This window comes from Gouania willdenowi, chromosome 19 (assembly GCF_900634775.1).
Source record: "Gouania willdenowi chromosome 19, fGouWil2.1, whole genome shotgun sequence".
Classification (NCBI taxonomy): Eukaryota; Metazoa; Chordata; class Actinopteri; order Blenniiformes; family Gobiesocidae; genus Gouania; species Gouania willdenowi.
Window position 1 is genome coordinate 12,034,350 of NC_041062.1, and position 21,436 is coordinate 12,055,785.

At 39.1% G+C, this 21,436-nt stretch overlaps 1 protein-coding gene across 5 annotated transcripts in view; it reads right to left on the reverse strand.

Annotated features, from left to right (window-relative positions):
* Window positions 1-21,436, reverse strand: part of raraa (retinoic acid receptor, alpha a) — a 181,907-nt gene that overhangs the window by 129,558 nt on the left and 30,913 nt on the right. Inside the window, exon 1 of one of the 5 annotated variants that reach the window (XM_028475403.1) lies at window positions 19,309-19,475. The exons of 2 other annotated variants lie outside the window; for them this stretch is intronic. The gene's annotated coding sequence lies outside the window, so the exon portion shown is untranslated. Of the gene's footprint in view, window positions 1-3,466; window positions 3,533-19,308; window positions 19,476-21,436 lie in introns of those variants that run through there. 2 more of the 5 variants (XM_028475409.1, XM_028475407.1) reach the window with 2 other exon arrangements.

A 21,436-nucleotide genomic window follows, 5' to 3' on the forward strand; every position in this document is an offset into this window, starting at 1 on the left:
TCCCAACACCTAATCCCCCCTCCGCCTCCCACCCCCACAGACAAGTCAGCATCAGGGACTGGGGATGAGAAGGAGAACAGATTATGGGACAGTCGGAGGGGGGGGAGAGGAGAGGAATGCACATGCTGAGGGAGAGCATCGTTTTTGATTTATGCACTCTGCTGGATGTGCGGTGCACACACTTGCAAACCCTCAGAGTCTCTACTCATACATTCCTTATACACCGATGTCAACCCCAAACACTGTTTTCTATTCTTGTCAACACCCCCCCCCCCCAACACAAACACAAACACACACTGGCTCCTCTCACACAAACACACAACGTGCAGGTCTTGCATTGCCTCCCATTGCACACTCAATCAAATCGGCGGCCAGATAAGACACATGATGAATGGCGTAATTGAAGGCGGCAGCGAGGCAATGCGGCATCACTCTGAGTTGTGTGTGTGTGTGTGTGTGTGTGGGGGGGTTATTGGCGACTGTGTGATTAGCCTGTGGGATTTATTGTTATTGCCTGTCTTATTAAAAAAATACTAAGACTGTATGCCTCACCTGTGTCCTGTAACACAGGGATGGATGCAGGATGCACAGACTGTACCTACTGTATGTGATGGAGTGAGGCTGAGATGTAAACAGGCAGGGTGAAGTGTAAGGAAATCCGATAATCATCTAAGTGGAGAACAGAGACTCCTTTGAGAACTTTAAAAGCAAGAAAAGGGCGAAGCATGGAGACTCTTTACGATTTTATGAAAACTCTACAATTTTGCTCCAGGCTGCTGAGCTCTTTGCACATCAAAAAGCCATAGTAAGCTCGACATGATCAAGCCTAGTCGAGTTCTCCACACAAAAAACTATTTAAATTAAATTGCTTAGGGAACACAAGCTCATGGACTTCTTCTTCATGCGACTGTGCTCTGCACCATCTCACACCCCTGATACGTCATAATATATCACCTAGAGAACATTAGTCAGTCCCTCCAGGATTTTGCGATGTTGCGATCGCAACTATTAACGCAAAATCAAGCAAACTACGCGAAATCAGTGCGGCAATGCAATTTTTCCGAAAGCCCGAAACTTTTCCACAACTTAGTTGAAAAAAAAACCTAAATTTGCAGCCGCTTATTGTTATTTTTTTGGCATTTTAGCACTTGTAGTTGCTACGGAAATAGCGGAGGATGTACTATGGACTTTGCGCATTGACTGCTGCCGCTCACGAGAGCGGTGCGTCTACGTATATTATGTCTATGCTTTGCGCTGCTTACAAGGAACCTACAAAGAATATAGTTTTCAACCAGTACCGGGAAAAAGCATTCAATGGAGTCATGTGCGATAGAAATACCTCGCATTTGCTTACAAAAATATCGGCTTAAGGACCGTGCACAACAGTACACAACATTGCTTCATAAAAATGTAGGTAGACTTTTTTTGTTCAAAATGCAATGTTATCATCAAGCAAAAGCGGAAGTCATCTATGGACAAGCATTTTACTTCTGCAAAGCACGTCAAGAGAATGCAAGCCAGTGCACAACCCCATGTGGCAGAACCAACAGGAAGCACACAATATCACTACATACAGTATGTTCGTTAATGCTCTGTACTTTTTTTTGTTACTCCTAAAGAAATTTGTCTTCATGACAGGTTCATGTTATGCACTTTGAGATTCCCTAAGTTCAGTATTGTTTTCATGTTTTGCAAAATTGTGTGGGTGTTTGCTTTGCAACCATACAGCACATTTTTTTCTAGAACATGTCTGGTCACTATGTATTTATAATTGGTAGGAATAATTAACTTAATCGTGAGTAAAGTATGTTTTAGGGCTGAAAAATAATCGCAACTTTTTACCGCAACTTTTGGAAAAATGGCCCGCGAAATCCTGGAGGGATTGATTAGTTGTGTAGAGCATCTTAAAACAGGTTGCTTTTACTCTACTGATGATGTGTTGTTTGTGCAATAGTATGTATAATCCTGCAGGATTACTATTACAACAACATCATCAACTTTTGTGCTGTTGCAAAAGTAATCCTTTAGGCTCAGATCTTATAGTGTTTTTGTTTTTATTCTCTCATATTATTCCTACTCACTTCATTCCATACAAGGTCTCCATGATCTCAGATAACCTGAGCTCAAGGCTAGATAAGAACTATCTTCATACTGACACCTCTTTGTTTGGATTCAGGCCTACATTATGGGTTTACTCACAGTCAGGGATACGCTAATGTAGCCATAGTAGCCATATGTGTCTCCGTGGATTTTAAACGGTCTGTAAAATATGTAAAGTTTTCCTGGTGTCACCTTATAGGCTGCCTATAGGTAGTAGAGTCCAGGGGAAATGACACAGGTACTGTTTTTACAGCATAACACAATGAAAATCAATGAATGGTACGTCTGTCCTCAGCTGAATAAAGTTATAGATATGTTGCCTAATTGACTGGTTTTTGTTAAATACTGAAAAAAAGTTTATATTTTAAAGTAAACTTCATTTTTTTTCTTTGGTTAATCGGATATGTTGTACCTTATTTTGTTATTATATTATTAATAATCAAGCAAAGCCTGACTCAAGTTTAACACAACTTTTAATGTTCAATAGTTAATAATATATAATATTTTACAAGAGAAATAATGATTCCGTTCCTTGGCATGCACAATTCTACTTTTGTAACAATACTCCCTTTAAGATGAAAAAAATATATAATTTGTTTGATAGCAAATCACAAAATAATTTCAAACTCCCCCAGACTGCACATTATTTTCTTATTAGTTACTGCGAAAACAAATAATAACAGCAGTGTTTCTACAGTATGAGGCCAGTCACAGTTAAACCCTAGACACAAAAGTACATAATATTAATATTTGGTCTTGCATGGGTGTATTACTCAAAAAAAAAGTATTAAATAGTATAAACTTGGAAATAAGGTATAGCATTTTTTTCCTTCAAAATAAAAGCACAAGACTGTTCCCAAACACACACTTCAACTGATCACAGCACAAGGATTTTTGAGCACTAACACGACAGTGGAATCTGCATAAATCCAAACATTCACAGATTCATGGTCATAATATGATGACTGAAACACACACACACACACACACACACACACAAACAGACACACTGACACTGTAGGCAACAGAGAAAAAACCCACAGATGCACAAACAGAGCCAAGTGTGGACTCAGACGGAGCGCGTTCACCTGCTATAAATAGAAAAGAAACAAAGCAGCTGTTTAGTCTGAATGAAGCGCTCTGCCCTGAGAACACAGAAATACATCAGCTGCCAGCGGCACCGAGACCTTGTCCAAAACACTGGGCGCTCGTGCACGGAGACGACTCAACCTTTGATGTACGGTTGTTGACGCAGTCGACTTTGTTTTGATCTATAAAACTCAGTGTATGACATTTACTGCTTATGCGGTGTGTGTGTTTGTGATTTATTAAATGAATTTAGTCCAGGATCTACAACTGTGTCTACCTCAGTATGGCTGCCAGCGGCCCTGTGTGGTTCTGCTCAGACTGATTGAGTGCTGCGATGGTCAGCCAACACTGCTTCCGGCTGGTGGAGTGCCTGCATCGACCGCTCGGACGAGGCCTTCGGCGAAAAAAGAAAAAGAAAGAAAGAAGAAGAACAGAAGGAGTGGAATCAGAAAAACACAGTAGAATGAAATAAGAAAAAAAAGGACAGAAATGGAAGGAAAAAGTAAGAGCATTAGCTTAAATAAAAGTTTATTAGCTGTATCCGTCAGTGAAGTCTGATGGGGTGAGAGATTTGCCCCCAGGCCAACAGTGCTTCCTCTCTATCTCCCTCCTTCTGCTTATGTGTGTTAAAAGGGAGGGGTTTCAGGGGTGGCAGGCATGACGGGAAAACATTAAGCTGCTGGCATATCGCCTGTACACCAGCCAGTAATTGGCTTGGGTAATGGTCATGTCCAGACAAATGGTTTAGGCTCTAACTGTGTTACGAGCAACCAACTGCTCCGTCTGTATTCACAGCACAGGATCCAGGCACTGCTCAGATACCAAATGGCTGCGGCTTGTCGTGTGTTTGTGTAGCAAACTCACACAACATGTGATTTACAGACACACAACATGCTTTTTGGTTTTTTTTTTTACTGTTCCTACTAAGTCACAATTGGCCTGCTCTGCATAGCCTGTGCACATGTGATTCATGCCTCACTGGTGTGTGTGTGTGTGTGTGTGTGGCTGTGCAGCATTAGGGAAGGAACGTGTAGCGTGTAGCTCGAGGGACAACAGGCATCTGCTGTGTCCTCCAAACAAGTGACGGATAGGATATAAGTGCAGAAAGAAGAGGCGGAAAAAGAGGAAGGGAGGGAGGTGACAGGATGGGGGGGGGGGGGTGGAGGGTGGGGGTAAGAGGATAACTTCCATTTTTCATCCGTCTCTCCCTTTGCTCTGCATCACTTCGCCTTCTGTCTGATGGCAAGCTGAGCCGCTAATGTCCATTGTGTCTGGATGGGCCCCAGGCGCGTGCATGTGTGTTTGTGCATACACACACACATACAAGCGCGCGTGTGTCGAACAGTTTCTCCTTTTTGTATCTTTTTATTTGGATCTCCATTAGCTTTAGCTAGAGCTATTGCTACTCTCTCTAGAGTCCAAACCCAATACAACTGTCTTATTAGTGCAGTATATAATTACATATAGCACATCACACAACAAAGCAACACAAACTAGGGATGTCCCCATACAACTTTTTCATTTCCAATATGATACCAATATTTTTCTTAATTTTATTGCTTATTTTATTTTTTCTTTAATAAAAAAATAATAATTACTTATTGTTTTGTTGTGTGGGATGTTTAGAAAAGGCAAGTGATGTTACTCAGACAGAGAACAATAGTCAGCAACAGTAGGTATGAGAAAAACTGACCCATTTATTATTAACCAATTGGTTACATACATTTTAACCTTCAACATAATATCTACAGTATTCTACAAATGAATAAAATAAATTTAAAAAAAATGAATTGGAAAAAAATTGGTGAATCCGGAATTTTGAATCCGATATCCAATATTCGTTTTCAGGCTAATATTGGACCAATATCCGATATCGTATCGGGACACCCCTAACACTAACAACAACTAAAACACAAAACAAAAACAACATTCATACAGTTGGACCTAGTTCTACCTAACAATTCCTCCAACATGTGGCTTTTAACATCAGATGATTGGTTATTTAGCAATATAGATATATATACAGTATATATATATATATATATATATATATATATATATATATATATATATATATATATATATCACATAAAACTAATCAAACTTACTCTAATTTATTGTATTCAGTAGCTTGGATTATGCATCATTAGCTGTTTTGTTAATACATTTTGTTTTGGTAGTTTTTTAAATCTGAATTTGTTATTTTCTTGAATGATTTATATTATATATAATGAGTGAAAAATTAAACTTGTACAGTTTGAGAGGATTTGCGAGTGAACCCTAAACAATACTACAACAATACATATATTAGTGCGTGTGTGTGTGTGTGTGTGTGTGTGTGTGTGTGTGTGTGTGTGTGTGTGTGTGTGTGTGTGTGTGTGTGTGTGTGTGTAATGGCTGCCCCTTAGCCATCCAGCTATCATCTGCTGCCAGACAGGCCCCACCAAGCCGACCCAGCTGGATAATGAGATCCATTATGATTTACGTGCCAAGAGGACAGCCAGACAGAACAAAGACATGTGCACACACACGCACGTATACACACACACCACACACACACACACACACAGCTATGCGTACGCTATCTCTCACTGTAGGTGCTGATGTGTGCTGTCATTGTTTCAGTTTCTCTGCAGTGTCTAAGTGAGTTGCCTTCAGGGCATCCTGCAGTGTGTCCTCCTTCAGTCTGCAGCTCCATAGTGTTCTCCTCATATCTCTCTCACACACACACACACTCTCACACTCTCTCACACACACACACACTTTCCTCCTGTCCTCGTTTGCCTCCCACCTCGAAAAGTGCACTCACTAAAAGGTGGAGCGAGCACAGCCACCTCACTCTCTCCCTTCTTACGCCGTACAACTGACACGCACAGAGGGAGACGACCCACAAAAACCAAACATGTTCTAATCTCATTTTATTGAACATGAGAAAAGGATGAGATGTGTATCATTAATAATTTTTTTACCCAAAAAATGTGTCTATTCAGGATGAAAACATGATTAGCTGTAATGATTTGTAGGGATGTCCCGATACAACTTTTTCATTTCCGATATGATATCGATATTGCAGCCTTGCCTATCGGCCGATACCGGTATTGATCCAATATCTGCATGAATCATGCATACTCTAAAAAATATATAGACTTATTTTGTTGTGTGGAATGTTAGAAAAGTCACTCAAACGGAGAACAATAGTCAGCAACAGTAAGTATGAGAAAAACTGATCCATTTATTATTAACCGATTGGTTACATACATTTTAACCTTCAACATAATATCTACAGTACTCTACAATTGAATAAAATAAATTAAAAAAATCAGAGAATCCGTAAATTTGAATCCGTTATTCGTTTTCAGGCTAAAATCGAGCCGATATCCGATATCGGATCGGGACACCCCTAATGATTTGTTCAATAAGTGAAGGTTTTAATGTTAAAAATGTCACTTTTACTCTTTTGTTTTGTTAGAAATGTGAGTGAATATTTGATGCAGAGCAATGTTTCTGTAATATTAATATTAGGAATATTTTTCCACAGAAACAAATGGAAACACTGTCACTTTGGAAGAGTTACAGTATATGTGTTAAATCATTTATAGAATCTATTATTTTCTTTTTTTTTTTTTCAAGCAATTCATATTTGATTTTCATCATTAGTAATGCTTTGTATCTTGCGATCAACTCTAACTAACCTTTATCCAATGTACCCTCTAATATTTGTGTATTTACAGTAAGTGTTAGCGTACACATATTCTGCCTGCTCATTCTGCATAATAGGATTCTTTGTTATTCATGCCTGAAGTATTCGAGTGATGCTGCTACAATTAGAGGCCTAAATGCCAACATCCGTGCTAAATAGAGATGGAGAAAAACAATGAGATTAGAAGAAACACAAGACAGCCTGAGGCTTTAGCTGCAGGAAGGTGGAGAGGAGGTTGCAAATGTGGACAATATGTAAAGGAAACGGAATGGAAGAAAAGCAGAAAACCATCATCTATACCCTCAATAGTGATTATAATTAACTGGGAAAACTCAATTTGAAAGAAACAAAGTGTTAAAATCCCTTTTAGGCTTCATCATTATGTTCAATATTAGGAAAAACATGCATTGGTACAAACGTAATTCTAAAGTTTGCAGTTTTTTTTTTTTTTTTTTTGAAGAAGAAGAAATTGATTAAAATGTACATGTTTACATGACGCGCGATCATCATACATGTCAACATAACACAGTATGTGTCCCTATCATTTCCAGTGACTGCAAGCATACTGGTCAATTACTACCATGGTCTGAACTTTAAAGTGATTTAAATTTCCCCAATGATTGAGCAAAAAAAAAAATATTCAAAAGCATAAACGAATACGGCAAACATTTTACATTTACATTTTACGGCTAAATATCAATCATATTTGTGGTGATGCAGCTAAGGAATTAACTAATTTTTAGTTTGCATTTCATCATGTATTTTGGTGAATATATTGTCATATATACTGTATAATATCACATCGTTCTACACATAAATTCAGAAGTTCCCCCTGCAAAGTATTCAAGTACCCCTCGGAGTACACGACACGTACCTTTGGTTGGGAAACACTGTTTTGCACTGGGGCAAAATGTTAGAGTAATGTTGTTTTTACTGTTTGCAGTTGTTGTTGTTTAACAGGGGGAAAATCTAAGAGATAAAAAACTGAACAAATACTATTATGATTTTTTTTTTTTTTTTACATAGCTTGCATTTACTGTTGAGCATATCAAATTAATTACTGTTGGCATTAGAAACATACCGTACGTTGCTTTAAGTATTTACATATGGATTCTCATGGCCTTGCACAGATCTGCTCTTTGGTTTTTTAGGTTGGGACTCCCTTGGCTAGGCTATATACCCAGTAATACATTCAAGATGTTAACGTAAGGATGTTATGGCTGTTTTTATTCAATGTCACAGTGACTTGCTATAACAAAGCCCAGTGAATGCCATTTGATGGGGCTTTTATCTGCACCGTCTGTCTGTAGAATGGGTGGGCTGAGCTGCTCGTCGCTGATTTGTCGATTTGCAGTTACAAATAAAATCCCCATCATCAGAGAAATTGTATTTTTCTTCTCAAACCACACTTTTATCCACTTTATTTTATAGGTTGGTATGTGTTCAGTCGGAATGGGACCCGCAGCCACAAACCCACTGTTGTGGCAATGGCGTACACTATAACCGACCTGACAACCAGTGCCACTGCAGAAACCTAAAACACATGCACTTACCCAAATAACTCTCTTCAGTTGAGCACCGACAAAACGAAAGAAAACAAAACAACATTGCGACTCAGATCTCACTCCCACCAAAACCTAACATCAATATTTCTCCAGCAAACCGAACTCAGCCACACGATCCCTCCCTCCATGTTTCGCTGCTCAATCTTCCTTAAAAAACAGATTTTTGCTTTCATTGGTGCCAGCCCTAATCACTCCCCTCAGCACCAGGTGGTTCTCATTGACTGAAACCCAGCTTCTACGCTCTGCGGGACGCTTCGCCAGAGGAAATTGGCTCGTCTGCGCACATTTATTACCTGCGAGTTCTACTGAACGATACGGTTGCCGGACCCTCGCAGAACGTTGCGCTTCGCTCTACGGAAACAGCTGGAGCGACGCACGCCGTGCCGTCCAAAGAAACAATTAGAAACACCTTTTCCCAATTACTCCCCACCATTAACTGTGATTGTGTGGAATTAGTGGCAGTCTATGAAATAAGTGGATTCTAATTCATACCCTCCTATCACAGGCTATACGGCTGCAGCAGTGGCTTTTCTCTGCTAATGAAGTGGATGAAAGGGAAGTGTTAATCCAACTGAGCATCTAATCTGTGGTAATGGGAAGCAGAGAAGCCTCGGAGTGGATCCTTTGTGAGGTGCGTGTATATATTTGAAGGCAAACGTCCAAACTATCGGTGTATTGGTTTTTAGCGGCTTGTAAACTGACTGTTGAATTTCTTCCCCTCAGGTTGTCTTGTCGTGATGCACAATGCTAACCAGCAGGGCCTGATTAGATTTAAATGTCAGATGAGATAGAAAAATACAGTTATCTTCCCAATTACAGCCCATTACCGGGCTTGGGCAGTGGGCCTTATTTTCTCTACTAACTAATCACCAAATAGATTCATCTCACAGACTGGGGCGTAATTTTGATGCGGAGACTTGTCTTTTTTTTTCTTTCTTACTCCGAGTGCACACCACACTGTGTGCAAGGGCATCCAGTAGTGAGTGTAATGCATGATCAGCGTGTGTGCATGCTGTACGTGTGCTGCTCTAGAGGGAGCTGGTTCAGTGCCTTAAGCAAGTGTCCCATTAAAGGAAAAGCAAGAGAAAAGACACAGATCTTCTGTCCTCATTTAGACGAGCTGTATTTCACCTGCAGACAAAGAGATACAGTAACTGGGATGCTTACTGCTTTACTAATACACATGCTGTCCCTAGAGGGGTTATTTAGGTATCAGAATTTACAATTTGTCAATCCATCTTGAGTTCACGTCAAACTGGCTTTCCTGTTACTTTCATTTGTCCTCCCTTCATTATCACTCATCAGTATGTTTTCTGTCAGTTGCGTTTGGTTAAAGTAATTTGGATTGCTCTGAGAAAGTAAACCCTGCTGCACCGCAAACATTTAAATTGTCTCTGGCCACTGAAAAGGAAATTCCAAAGCACAAAAAGGCACCAAATAATGTATAGAAAATCAAGTCCATTCTGTTCCTCCGTGGGGACCCTTTAAGTGAGCAATGAGGCGAAAACCAATCACACTCCAAGATCTTATTGTAATGACATAGATTTTTATTGCACTTACTGTAGTTTTCTAAGCAGAAACTTAAAAAGTAACTAATCCCAGAGGTTTTGGCTGACGAGCATCCAGGCTAGAAATAAAAAAAAAAAGGCTTGATTATGGGCATGGCTCCAGGAGCAGCTAAGACACGCCCAGTCTACCCTATAAAATCTCCGTAGAACAATCTATGCTATGCTAACTAGATACTCAATACTCACTATACCTTTCTATTCACAACTCTCCCAATCCAACTCAACATGCTCCTACAGATTGCAGAGTCGACAGGTGCTAGTTTTTATAGGAGAGGCGGGGCCAACAGTGGTGATATGTGATGTAAGAATCCACCAAAACATCTCAGCCAATAGCAAAATTTAATTGTAATAGCCTGGACTAAAATGTCAACAGTTGTACAAGAATCAATTACACAATGCTACTTTACACCAAATACATTTGTTTTATGCAGAAACATTTGGTTTTGGGGTTTAGTTACTCTTTAGAGCACAGACAGAAGACATAAACAAGATAAAAAACATCAACATCCCCCACCAGATTGGTTGTCATTATAACTCACAACCTTTTCCTAAATGTCCTAAATCTAAGAACTTAGATGTATACATAAGAAAATATTGTCACATCAAAATATAAAATTACTATCTTAAAGGTTTTCTAAGAAAAGCTGTCCCCTTTGAAGATACCTCGAACAGAGTAAAAGAAACGGCACATGGGCAATAACTCCGGAAGAAATAATTGCGCACTTCTCATTTTCGAACTCCGTCAAGGTATTGATACACTCAGGCAACACACCAAATTTGGTCATCCTAGCTTAAACGGTTTCCAAGAAAAGCTTTACCCTTTGAAGATACCTCGAACAGAGTAAAGAAAAACGAAACATGAGCAATAACTCCGTAAAAAAAATTTTCGCACTTCTCATTTTTGAACTCCATCAAGGTATTGATACCCTGAAGCCATACACCAAATTTGGTTATCCTATCCTAAATGATTTCTAAGAAAAGCTGTCCCCTTTGAAGATACTTCGAACAGAGTAAAAAAAAAATGGAACAAAAGCAATAACTCCGGACAAAATAATTACGCGCTTCTCATTTTCAAACTCCATCAAGGTATTGATACCCTGAAGCCACACATCGAATTTGGTTATCCTATCTTAAACAGTTTCTGAGAAAAGCTGTCCCCTTTAACTCGAACGGAAGAACCTATTATCCCCCTTCCACATTTTGTGGCGGGGGATAATAATCCACGTAATACCCAAAGAAAGTACAGAGAGTATCACAAAGGGTGATGTCATTGGATTGTACATATAGAAGGTAACCACTTCCATATAATGTGACAATGAGACAAAGAGCTTCCCTTCCACTGTTACAGGGAAGATAAATACAGTAGAAGTGTTGAAGAACACATGGTAACGTCAGCGTGATATACAAACTATACTCCTGCATGCTATTATATCAGGTTATTATTACCAGAAAAAAACAGCACCACTGTAATCTCCCAAGTGCATTCTGTTGAGCATTTAACAATATTGTGAAAGTGGCCACAGCTTTGTTGCATAATTGTCTTAAAGCACCCAATAAGCATCACGTTGCTCCCATTGTCAACTCAAATTGAAATGAAGTAGAATGGATGTTTTCCTTCTTATAGTTTGTTCTAAAACATGCAGGTAATGCTTGTGTCAGGAGTGGATTAAAGGAATGACAAAGTCGCAAACACAAGGCTCTTATCTTTAAGTGGTTTCCACCATATTCCCATCGGTCTCTAACCGTGTTTCATTTCCATTCATCAAACTGCCCACCTTCTTGTCATATTTGTTCATGTTGAATCCTTACTTCCTCGTACCTTTGTTATCTTCCCCATTCTTTATTCCAGCAACGATGGTTTCTTCTGTAATATCCGTGTTAAGGATGTTTTATGCTAACATAAAAACTGCACAACAGAAATATTTCATACGATGATTTAACTGGATCAAAGCGAAACCTCCTTGAATGTCACCTGGACGTCAGCATGCGTTAGCGTGTCTTTGTTGTTCGGTAATGACGTAATGATCTTAGGGCAAAGAAGATTCAGCTATGGATAAGTTTTTAAACCTAATGTGATTGGCTCCGTTTCTACAATTAAATAGTCAAAGCTTCACTATAGAGATAGGAGGATAAACTCGTTTCCTCACCTGGCTGATGCTAAAAGTGAGGCTTGAAAATATTATTTTTGATAGGTTGACAGTTATTCTGATGACTTGTTTATTTTTTTAATAATGTTTTTTTTTTCTTCTGCATTTTGTAAAGTGATTTTTTATTGTCTATATGATTGTTGATGACAATAATCACTAATCATTAATGTTGCATTTACGTATTGGCATGATGGTCTGTTTATTATCCAAACGTCTGTGTATCAGTTCTTCAAACCAGAAATTGAGAACTGGTATTACAGTGAGGGGCCACAAATGTATCAGATGTACCGATCTGAGGGCCACATTATCCAGCATGTGGGATAATTTACATATCTGTGCAGAACAACAGAAGAAAAAAAAAGGCTTTGTGTACTTTTGTTGTTGTTTTTCATATTTTTGGAGTCATTATTTGTATTCTTGGTGTTGTTTTGTGTGATATGAGTAAATTTTGGGTTTTTCTGTGTGTTGGTTTATTTCTGTTATGTGTATTTTTCAGTAATTTTGTATGTTTTTCTATTATTTCATGGTTGTTGTTTTTTAAGGGTTTATTCCATTGGTCATGAGTTTCTTTTCAGTGTGATTTGCTTACTTTGATTGATCACTGAGAAGATACTTTGATGTTCAAAGTGTTCGTCTGTCAGTATTTCAACTAATAACTTGATATGCAGAGGATGTTTCCAGATGGTTATAAAATGAACACAATATTTTTAAGGACAATGTTTTACCTTGAAGATTATTTTGTCAACACATTCTCACTCCCAACTCGTCACATATCGACGCAGAGGGTCGGCCCATGGAAACAATTGTTTTTATGACATTTCTAGTGTACCATAAATTATGGTTAGGGTTAGGGATAGGGTTAGAAGTCTTATTTTGAAAAGGGTCATACCGGAAAGTCGATGTGAGGAGTTGGGAGTGTGACTGGGTTGATTTTGTGCTTAAATTAAACTTTGTGTGATAAACTGTTATGAAGCTATTAATTTAGGCTTTGACTGAAAACTTAAATTTGAAACTGACGCAGAGGAGGGTTCTGCCTTACTACAGACCAATGATTTATGGCTATACCTACTGTGAATTGCATTATGAAAAGCTGCTGTGCATCCACCTACAACAATATTAAACCCTCCTAAAAATAAGAACATGGTTTTTAAACTTGCTAGAAAAGTCACAACAGGATGATGAAAAAATAAAATTAAAAAAAGAGCTCATTTTAACTACCGAGCAAAAGTGCTGTTTGTGTTAAAGGAAGCATTCATTAGAAAATAATGGAGAGCAGCGTAGTATAGTGTGGGTTTGAAAACACACTGTCCTGATGGTGTGAATGCGCACGCACACACACACACACACACACACACAACATGTCACTAAGGTGCAGCTGAAGCTCCATGGATGTGCTTCACACACTGTGCAGCTGTAGGTAGAGCACAGAGGAAAACCCCATTGAAACAAGAGGGGAGAGAAAAGGAGGAGCCCATGGTGTCATTTCTCTCTCTGTCAGCTCCCTGCCTCCCCGGCAGAATACCCCCCCCCCCCCCCTCCACCATCACCCCCGGAGATGTGGATGCTTCGCGGGGACAATTACCGACTGACACTTCATCATTGGCCGCTTGACAGCCGCTGACGGCCCTCGTCCAAACAAATGATGCAGAGGTCGAGGTTGCGGGCCTGCCTACGAGTCTGCCTGCCTGTAGAACCACGGCACGGCCCTGCACTGCATTAGCAAACCCCCCCACACATACACATATGAACACACACACACACACACAGAGGAAAAAGCTACATTAAAGGAGACTACTTTAAACCAACCTCCTCCTTCCTTTAAGAGAAACACATTTATCAGCATTGGGGGATGGTGGAGTGAAGAAGAAGTGGGTGGGGGCTACAGTACTGTCAAACTCCATTCCCCTTGGGTAAAGAAAGAGCTCTTCATCTTGTGAGGCAACTGTGTCTCACACACACACGCACACACACACACACACACACACATTCCTTACTCTAACTCTCCTAACTTACCAAAGGCCTTTCTATTCACATAATGGGGTTAAACAGCAACTTTAAAAAGCCAACAAGTGAAAAAAAGTAATCAGCACAGTGACACCAACACGCTTCAATTATCCGTGTCTTACTGGAGCACACATAATACACCAAACCCTCCTCTTCACAAGCAAAACTATCATCTCCCTCCTTTGCCTTGGGAAGTAAGAAGCTAAGTTTAGATGTGCAAAGTAGGCCGTTTGCTAATATTCAAAAAAGAGGGCAGTGTATATTTTTTTAAGCATAAAAAATGAAAGAAAAAAAGTGTCGGCTAGGGGAGGATAGTCGCTGTCCCTTTGTTGTGAAGCACAACCTGCAGACGACCGTAATAAATGCCGCCTGTGATCTCAGCCCAGGGAGAGAAAGGGGAACAACAACTGAGACCAACATCAAGTGCGAAACACACGCTGAAAGAAATCGTGCACGTCTTTGAAAACAGCAGCGTGCATGTAGCACGGGGAGGATGAGAGGGGGGGGGACAAAAGAAAGTGATACAGCATAAACAACAGGGCATTTATCAAAGCAAGGAGCATGGAATCATCCCATTAGTATTGGCTTTGGTGTGTAGTCGATGATGTAGGGCAGACATAGGTACTGTAAATGGCGACCCAGGGGCCACATGCGGCCCTGGGTCTAATTCTGTGCGGCCCCCCAAGACAAATCCACCAAAAATTGTAATTCAAGATATTGGGAGTAATAGGAATAACAAGTCCAAGATAATACACAAAATAACCCCAAAAACAACAGCAAAATGCACAGAATGTCAACAAAAATGCACAAAGCGACAACAACAAAAATATAAAAAAGATTCCAAAAACACACAAAACAACCACCTGAACTCACCAACAACGACAATGAAAATGTTTTTTTTTTAAAAAGGGCACAGATTGACAATAAACAAAATGCAAATATAACACAAGAAATAGCAAAAACACATGTAATGACTCATAAAATACACAAAATGCCAGCAGAAATTCCCAAAATGACAGATAAATACACAAAATGACTCTAAAAACACGCCAAATGACTGAAACAAAAACACACACACACAAAAAGACAACAGTTACATAAAAACCCTTTGTTCTTTTCTGTGTTAATGCTCAGATTCTATGTTTTTCTTAATACTGGCATGAATGTTGATCATAATACAACACAACAACAATCTATTACAGCAATAACGTTCACTATGTGTGTGTGTGTGTGTTTTTTATTGTTCATTCTCTTCATATTCGTTAAATTGATGCTACCCTGTTGGTCAGTCCTGTTGATAAATGTGTGTGTATGGCATCTCTTGCATTTTCAAGCTTTCTATGATGAATAAAAGAGAGGCTAAGAAAGATGGTGTGGGTTAAAAATGAAGGGAGGAAGCAAAAAATAGGGGGTGAGAGTCGTACGTCATGTTGGAAAAGCCCTTGAGAATGCTTTCAATCTTTCCGTCAATATTCGGTGTGCAGGCCTATACATGTTATCATTAAAAATAAGGATTTTTCACTGTTTATTTATCATTAGGACACATGGTTGACAGGTTCCTGTAAACAAGTCATTTTTTTTTGGTCCGTGTGTGTGTATGTGTGTGTGTGTGTACGTACATTCACTGCTGGCTTTTCTCTCTTCTCTATCTACAAAAATAAATAGCTGTTCCTCAGTAATGTGGTGAACAAGTGATGGAGGCGGCCAGACGCTCCCTGATAATAGCTGTCACCAAGCTCATCACTGAATGCAAGGGGAAAAAAGCATTTTCTCATTTTGACTGGAGCCCTGGCATGAGGTGAGTGGGGACAAATGAAGTGAGGCGCTGTATTCCAAGATGTTTTTAATGTTAAATCATCACAGAGATAAATGTCCCTCGAGTCAGTGATCCATTCTCGGGATGTGACCTTGTAACGGGGTGTCTGCAAATCACTCTGCATTTTGAGCAATGAAAGAGAGCACTTTTTTTTTTTTTTTTTGGGATTGCTTCAAGTAGTCCTTTAACGGCTTTAAATAATGCGTGTAATAACGTGTCTGAACTGTCAAAAAATGACATAGACGCTGGTGGAAACCTTTACCAATTGTTTGGTAAATGCTAGATTTAAAGGAGCTACATGTATATGCATTTAATGTTCCATATATACTAATGTATATGTAGGGAAACATTTTCTGGATTTAATAAATTGTCTGAAGAACTATCGTATGACGTAAATACCAAAAAAAAAAAGAAAATAATCTTAAGTTGACTTGATTTATCTTGTGCTTTTATTACCATCTATAGCAGACATGGCAAATGGCAACCCGGGGGCCACATCTGGCTGATTTTGTATAGCCCCCAAAGCAAATGCACAAAATGACTACATAAATACACAAATAGGCAACAAAAACACACAAAATTAAGGATCGAACGATATGGATTTTTTTTAGGGCCGATGCCGATACCAATTTTTTTCCCATCAGCCTTAGCCGATGACCGATACAGACTGCCGATTTTCTTGAGCCGATATTTTGAGCCAATACTACTTTTGCTCCCTCACTTTACATCATAAAAATTACACAATGATGATAAACGGTACGAGTCTCAACATTTATTTAAATTAACAAAGGTGGAGTAGAACGAGAACAAGTAAAATAATTTCTGCTCTTTGTAAATAATGCAGCCCGCAAAGGCCGATAAACGTTAAAAATGCAAAAATTGGCCAATAATATCGGCTGGTCGATGTATCGGTTTATCACTACACAAAATGACTCAAAAGATGCACAACAACAAAATCACATAGATCAATATATCAAAGATCATTTGCTCAAAAAAAATTTACAAAGGTTAAAATTGATGCTTGAAAGTTTGTTTTAATCTTTAAAGCAGAACTAAGTAACTTTTTCACCTTAACAAACCCTTCTCATAGTCCCTGTGAGGGTAATACAAGTGTTTATGGAGTGATTGGGGGTCTTTCATCTCCCCCTGCTGTCTCTGGCCAGAAAACCGCACTTACAACTTTCCCTACCTATGACCTGGTGGCAAGACGTACTGCTTTACTGCAGCCCAATACAAACACACTGTCGTTGTGGCAACAGGAATGCACACACCCGCAACCCAGCGCTCCGTCAGGCAGCACACACACAAATATCCATCCATCCATCCATTTTCAGAGCCGTTTTGTCATCACACAAACAAACATTACACACATTTCCACACTCCCTTCTGTATTACTCCCACATCATTCATTTATTTTACTTGTCTCTCTTCCTCAAACTGTTCACATGGTCACATGGGACGATATGTGTGAAAGCACCCTTAGTATCACTGTTGTATTAGGATTTTTCAGTGATCGATTGCTACTGTCTTGGGAGAGCAAAGGTGCGCATGTAGCTGTGGGGTGGGGAAGGCACAACAGTGACATAACCAAAAGGGACCTTTAGGGAGAGCGCTAAGTACAAGTTACTTAGTTCTGCTTTAACGTACACACTTAGTAAAAGTTTTGTGAAAAACATAAAATTGTTTTAACTTCATTCTTACTGTGATTCCTTGTGTTTCTTCTGCAGACAAGGAGGACAGTTGTTTGCTTGACACTATTTTGGATCTAGTTTGTTCACACTATTCTATATATAAATTCCCAAATAAACATGTGCCATTGTTTTACTTCAACTCTCAGTTCGTGAAAACACAAGAAATGTGTTGGGAAGTCATTTTGAAAACACATTATTTATTGATCCACGAGGCCTTCACTATGTCAGCAAACTAAAACAGACCCATACGCGAAACACAAGCATGTATGCAGGAGGGTTTGTGTGTCTGTCTGTGTCTGTGTCCAGCCAGCCTGACCCACAGAGGAAGACAAATGGCTGAAGCAGGGGGTAGAGCTTGACATTTAGGTTTCATGTGGTAATGGGCGTTGACCCGTAGAGGTCAGCTCTGCCAGCGAGGCAGCAGAGAGGCCCATTCCAGCACAGGGCCCCATCCCTGTAACAGGACACTAGCAAAACAGTGGTGCACAGACACACACATATAATCATTCACTCACTCAGTAAAAGGAGGACATCCCAGGGGTGGGACCACATAGGTGGGATGTGATTTGTGGAAGAGACAGATGTGTTCGGAATGTAGTTCAATATGTCACAAAAAGACAAAAATATCAAAAAGTGCATGCATATTATTATTATTATCACTTTTAGTCATCTTTATTTAATTAGGTGTACGTTGGCCTTCACAACAGGGTTGTCACAGGCTTCAGTATCCAGTGAATGAGAAAAGTGGAGGCTTGTGTTGTTAAAAAAAAAAGCAGCGTGTGTTAAAGCACCAATCAGCAAAAAGGAGGCTGTACTTTATTTACTGTTTGTGACAGCTTTGTGGTAATAATGGAGGTCCGAACCCTGGGTAGCAGCACACGTGGCTTGCTCAGTCAAGTAAGGCTTTAACTAGGACAAACACACACAGCCTCCACTCACATGCCAGAATGCACACAAACACACACATGCAAAAGCTCACCAGGCAGCCTTACCCATGCTTAATGAGACCACTGGGAGAGAGGAGAGCAGGAGGTGGTGGGGTGGGGGTGGGGGGGGGGGGGTGGGGGGGGGATGAGCAGAGAGGAGAGAAATGATGGGAAACAAAAAACAAAAGAACAGAAGAAGAACGAGAGCGAGAACTGAGCGAGAGAGAGAGAGAGAGAAAAAAACGCACAAAAGAGGGGAAGACAAGTGAGGAGTCCAACTGTTTTAACTTTCAATGTTTGGGTTTGAAGAAAAGAGAGGCAGAGAAGTGATGACCTGGATAGCTGCCAGAGAAGGAAGGATGGGGTGGGTGAGGGTGGGAGTGTCAGAGATGAAGGAATTTGTGTGTATGTGTGAGAGACGGAGAGGGATTGAAGTATACCTCTGGGCTCAGCAGCAGCGAGTTAGTTATGCAATGTACACAACACAGGAGAACAGGAGGGATCAAAGACACAGGGTGCATATATAACTAAACCTGACACCGTGGTGCAACAGGAGAGCACGAGCAGCGTAGAGAGGGAAAAACCGCTGGAAACAAAGAGGAATAAAGATACTGTCTCATCATGAAAGGAGCTCGGTGGGTTCCAGGTACGCAGAAACCAAACAGGTCATGACAAGATAAAAGAAAACACACAAACTCTGACCTCAACAGCCAACTACACTCATCCAGGCAGGTGTATGTCGAGTGACCCAAAAGTCCAGTTTCTAGTTTTTCATTGAGAAAAGGAAAAATATGATGGTCCAACAGAGGTTCACCACTCACTGGTTCTTCAACAGGCAGTGACTGGGAACCGGTGACATGTCGGATAATCCACACACTGGGGTTTGTTTTTTTATGGCTCTGTAGGGGACTTTAAACTCTCCAGTCACAAGTGTAACATTTTATTACACATGGAGTTGATAAAAAAAAAAAAAAAAAAAAAAAAAAACATAAAACTGTTGCATAATCTTTTTTTTTTAAATTTTTCTTCAATTTTACATCTTACATTACTCCACCTTCAGCATCCACAGCAGAGTTTGGGTCAATTATAATTGTAATTTCAAATGTCTGTTGCTGTCGTGATCATACTTAAAGTGTAATTGAGTTCAGATACGGTTATTTACTTTGTAATTGTAATTCCCATGAAAATGCTATAAAAAATGGTCAATTGTAATTTTAACGCCAAACTGGGGAACCATGTTACAGTTCTATGTACAGTTCTACACATATGGAGTAAACAGTTGTTAAAATATGTTTCATATCAAGCTTTCCCACACTTTACCATTTTAAAAACATTGAAATCTAGTGTTATACTGACACAAAAAAGGCTCAGATGCCCATACCATAAATATTATAACCTGTGTTTTCATTTATTAGGAAGCCTAACAAGGTAACCAATAGATAGGGAAGCAATTAGATGATAGATATTATTTATGAGCATATTTTACAGCTGATTTTGGACCTGTTATAATAAGAGAGGAAGGTTAACTTTTATTAGGTTATTTATTTCAGGTTGTGATTGAGAACGTAATTGTAATTGACTTTCTGAGGATAATAACTGTTTGTAATTCAATTGTAATTGGAAAAAAATCTAGGTCACTAATCATAATGGATTTGTAATTGAAAATATTATATTAAATAATTAATTAAATAAATAATAATTCATTTGTAATTGACTCCAACCCTGTTTCACAGTGTAAAACAAATCTATTGAACATAATATTAGGAAACAAAAAATGAATAAATAAAAAAATGTGAGCATCTCAAACGTAATAAAACTAAAACCTCTTCATAACGTGAGCCATTTCTGTGACACAGCTCGTTTGGATCCATTGTCACCCACAGCTAATCCATCAGAGACCCAAAGGAGAGCTGTGGGATCACTGGGTGTGTGAGAAGCAGCAGGATTCCCAGCACTCACAGTCGAGGTGAGAGGCTAAAGAGATCTGCACAGGATTTATATAAAGAGTGAGAACATTTTGACAAAGAGCCGCTGGTGTTACTGTTGGACAGTGACCTTGAAGAGAAAATTTGAATTTATAAAGAAAAATGTAGGTCCTGCAGTGGACCGGGGGCTTGTCCAGGATTACCACCTGTGTATGAGCGCAAATAGACAAATGTATTATATATATTATTATGCCATATAACTGCTTTACGTGGAATTCTAATATACTAGTTCAGTGGTTCTCAAACCTTTTCTATTGCACCCCCTAATGATTTTTTATAAATTAATTAATTAATTAATTAATTAATAAAAAATCTTCATTGATAATTTTTTTTCTTTTCTTTTTTTCTCGTTGTCTGCACATGCTGTCAAAGGCCTACACTACATGAAGCGCCATCTTTTTAAGACAGCGATGCATGTTTTGTTATTGCAATTAAATAAATGAATGTCTTTTATTGCATCATTTATTTTATTGATAATTTCAACAAAAACGTTACCTTTATTACAAATTGTGAGCATTCTTCTTCTAAACTCATAAAAATAACATACAATTTGCAATCACAGATTTTAGAACAGTAATAATAAAGTAATCAAAAGGAATAATTAAAACAGTTTAAGAATCACTGAACTAGTTTTTACGTTTCAATTGATAAAACATAGTTCTACTGCCTCTGATTAAAGGATATGCACCATCCAAGATATTAATTACCCTTTTGATATTTGTTGCAGAACACTTTGAATGAAATCAAACATTATAAATTAGTTTAATTGCTAATGCACGTAACAATGCAATTATTAACGAGTTATTCACAGAAACTTTACATCTACATCTCACTGATAATGTAAC